Here is a 4,299-nt window from a genome sequence, read left to right as displayed (position 1 = left end):
TCGCTCACCTCTGACCTCGGCCGCCGACTCTCGCGCGACTACCCCGCAGGCTGTGGCCCACTAGTGCCGACCGCCGCTTGGCTGGGACTCGCGAGGGCGAGGGGATTCGCTCCCTGCCGCCACCGCGCACGCCCTCTAGTGGGCGCGGTCCAGGGCCTGTTCCGGCGCCCCCTTTTCCGTCTGGCTGCTGCGGGGCGGCGCTGGCCACAGCTAAAGGAGAAGGTGGAGCTAGAGGACAGGGCGGTTGAGAGCGTGGGTGGCAGGGGGCGTGGCCGCCAGGGTTTGGTTAACACTCCCCACCTCCCACCCCCACCCACTGTCCTGGTTCATCCTGATTCCAAGCCCTGCAAGCCTAGTCTCCTGGTCCCTAATATGCAGGTAGTGTTACAGGCACCTTTTACAGACTTGGGAGAGGTGTTATCTGGCAGTCCCATGAGTCAGAGGGAGAGGGCTGTCTCCACCTCAATTCTTGTCATGCTCATATAAATGAATTTAAAGGAGAGACCCTGATTGTGTTGTTTTAAAGCGAATTTATTTAAAAAAAATTAAAGCATGCACATTTATAAAAGAAGCGAGGCAAGCAAACCTATACATCTGGCTTATGCAGTGCAGATGGGCTATAAGCCCCTCTGAAGAGCAAGTGGGGTGGGGTTTCTGCCTTATATACCGTATTTGCCGGCGTATAAGACGACTGGACGTATAAGACGACCCCCTAACATTTCCACTCAAAATACAGAGTTTGTTATATACTCGCCATATAAGACTACCCCCTCTTCCGCACACCTTCCACACACCAAATAAAAGGTAAAACAATATCAGATTTGATTTTAACATTTTAATTTATATTCAAATGCTTATGACATGCAGGAAAACTGTCACAAGGCTGTATGTAAGCAAACATATACATAAAACAGTGCAAGTTTATTACCGGTAAACATACCGGTAATTCACTAAAGAAAACACACTCTATAGACTGGTACCGTAGATGCTTCTCAGGAACACAGGCAGGCAGCCCACAACCTAGAGGGACTGTCAATGATAGAAGTAAGATAACAAACAGAGGGAGAGAGCAAGTGCCGGGCAAGTCCCTAGCAAGTTTGCTGGCGTGACAGTTTCACCTTAAAAGCCTTCAAACTCCTCTTCATCATCTGATATTAAAAGTTCATCAACGACATCTTGGTGCCATGATAGGGATGATAGGGGTTTGACTGGTTGACATTTTCTATGCTGTACTGTACAATGGGGCAGTATTGTGGTTGGCTGTTGGCTGTATACAAAGCCTGATTTGATTGGTCCCTGCTCCCTGTTTGCCCGCCCTGTCACTATAGCAGTCTGGTCCACCCTTGCATCAGCATCTCCCTGGGACCTCACTAGTGCCCAAGTGCGAGCTCTTCAACATTCTAACAGGCACCATGATAGCGCAAAATCGTGAATCTTCAATGCATATGTAAAGAAATATACGGTAACCCGAATTTACCACACTCGCAAAATCGCATAGCAGCCGAGCATACACCCAGCAGCGCTGCTGATGCCTGAACGGTATGTGGAATGAAGTGGGCGGGCATCGGGAGGCCACTATGGCACGGGGCAAGCACTATGGGCAGTCTATCTGAAGTGTACCTGGTGTATAAGACGACCTCCCACTTGGAGGCATATTTTTCAGGGCCAAAAAATCGTCTTATACGCCGGCAAATACGGTAGGTAAAAAATGTTTCATTGTGATTTTGATTTGCATTTCCTTAATGTTGCACATCTTTTCATGTTCTTGTTTGCATTTGTATATCTTCTTCAGAGAACTATCTACTCAAGTCTGCTGCCCATTTTTTAATTGGGTTGTTTGTCTTTTTGTTAAGTTATGACTTCTTTACATATATGCATGCTAGATCTTTATCAGATATATGACTCACAAATATCCAATTCCCCCGATTCTGTAGGTTATCTTTTCATTTTCTTGCTAATTCCTTTTGATGCGCAAACTTTTTCACTTTTGATGTTCTAATTCATCTATTTTTTTTCTCTCCTGTGGCTCGTGCTATTTTGTCATACTTAAGAATCCATTCCCAAATCCAAATTTTTCAAAAACCAACTCTTCACACTGAATAAAACAAAGCAGAAAGGAGTTTATTACAAGTTTTTACCTACAAACCTGGAATCTCAAGACTAAGGAGCAATAACTTTCAAGTTGCTAATAGACTAAAGGATAAATGCAGAAGGTGTTTGGCTTTTTCCACTTATTGTTTTCCTAGTAGTCTTCTTCCTTATTTGTGTCAAGGTAGCTGAGTTCAAAGAACAGAAAGTCCAAAGATGGCATGAACAGACTTGGTGTGTGGGGCTTAGCTGGCATCCTGTCCTGATTTTTGAGAAGAGCTATAAATCCTGAAACTTACATTAGGCAAGGTTAAGTTTCTTTAATGTGCTTATCTTGGTCAACTCCATTTTGTCACCAACATAAGTAACTCCAATTTAGTTTTGGTTATACAGTATTTACTCCTAAGTTTTCTTCTAAGGATTTTATGGTTTTAGCTCTTATATTTATTTCTTGTTTGATTTTGAGAGAGAGAGAGAGAGAAGCATTGATTTGTCCCACTTATTTATGCACTCATTGGTTGATTCTTGTTTGTGCCCTGACCAGGGATCAAACCAGCAACCTTGGTGAATTGGGATGACACTCTGACCAACTGAGTTTCCTAGTCAGGGCTTAGCTCTTATATTTAAACTAGAGGCCTGGTGCATGAAATTTGTGCGGGGGTCGGGGCAGATCTCTCAGCCCAACCTGCACCCTCTCCAATCTGGGAGTCCAGAAGTTGTGTCCCCATTTTTGGCATCTGTGGTATGTAGGGCAAGGCTGGCATCTCCACAGATCCCAGAGCAGTTAAGGGGTGGGGGAGAGAGAATGGGTGAAACGAGAGAGAGAGAGAGAGAAGAGAGAGAGAAACAGAATAGTCATATACCTGCCTGAGAGAGAGAGAGAATGTATATATGTCTATAGAGAAACAATAGTTGTGTATGTGTCTATGAGAGAGAAACACAGAATAGTTGTGTATGTGTCTATGGGAGAGAGAGAGGATTTGAAAGATAGGGTTCTGGGTGTGTTTCTGTGTAAGATATGGGGAGAGAAAAAGATTGAAAAGAAGGGGAAAAAGGGGAGACAGATCCCCCTTCTCCTTGCCATGTAGTCAGCAACCCCAGCACTGTGTGGGCTCGGGCAGGGTGACCCCCATTTGCCCTTTCCATCTTGTGCTTCTCCTGTTTCTGGGGCTTGCTTTCTGGATGCCTTTGTCCTTTCATCAAGAGTCACCTCGTGAGCCCCCAACCTGTGGCCCTGAAGGATGAGATCAGTTGGAAGTGTCAGAATAAACGCTCCCTGGTCCTTCTGTTGGGGACGTCACTGAGGATGGGGTCACAGCCTCCTTCCAGCTGCCGTTTGCCCTCATTTCCTGAGGGCTGTTCATCTGGCCTCCCTGAGGTTATCTCCGGAGCCCCCTGGGCCCATCGAGTGTCGAGTGATTCCATCTGGGAAGCAGGGAAGGAATCTCCGTTGAGCCCGGGCATCCCCAGAAACATGTCTCCGGATCCTGAAAGATTAAAGGAACCACCAGAGCCTGCAGAGGAAGGGGGTGTCAGGGAGCTGGTGTGGCTGTGGCTCTCCTGGGTGACAGACACTGCGGTCTTGACGGCATAGATGTTTGCCTCCTCTTGAAACTTTCCGATATTTTTCTTATAGCAAATCTGCTTGTTGCCAAACCAGTTGGAGACTTGAGAGCTGGTGATGCCACATTTCTTGGCGAGCTTCTCCTTAGCCTCCTCACTGGGATACGGGTTACTCAGGTGGGAATAGAAATACTCATTTAGGATCTTGGTGGCCTGTTTGCTGAAGTTCCGGCGTTTCCGTCTGGCATTCAGGAACCGGAGCACAGGATCATGATGGCTTCACAAGCGGCCACTTCCGCCAGGGGCCGCTCCTAGGCCAGGCAGCATGGTGTGCCTGTTCGTGACCCTTGGGCAGGGTGGCTTCCGGTCTGGGCAGCGCTGTGGACCTGCACGCATTCGTCCAACCGGTGGCCACTTCCACTGGAGGCTGCTCCTGGGCCGTGCCTGATGGTCATGACTATTAAGCACCTGACTGGTGGTGACTAATTAGCATAAATGGCTAATTAGCATATTTCTCTCTTATTATATAGGATAATTGCTCCATTTTCAGTTAATTTTTTAATATATATATTTTATTGATTTTTTACAGAGAGGAAGGGAGAGGGATAGAGAGTTAGAAACATCGATGAGAAAGAAACATTAATCAGC

General features: G+C 46.6%; 1 pseudogene; it reads right to left on the bottom strand.

Annotated features, from left to right (window-relative positions):
* Nucleotides 1-3,335: 3,335 nt before the first annotated feature.
* Nucleotides 3,336-3,962, bottom strand: LOC102751305 (annotated as a pseudogene).
* Between the last annotated feature and the right edge of the window lie 337 nt (nucleotides 3,963-4,299).

Source organism: Myotis davidii, unplaced genomic scaffold, assembly GCF_000327345.1.
Source record: "Myotis davidii unplaced genomic scaffold, ASM32734v1 scaffold1895, whole genome shotgun sequence".
Lineage (NCBI taxonomy): Eukaryota > Metazoa > Chordata > Mammalia > Chiroptera > Vespertilionidae > Myotis > Myotis davidii.
The sequence above is the reverse complement of the archived record's forward strand: the minus strand, read 5'-3'. Positions and strand labels throughout refer to the sequence as shown.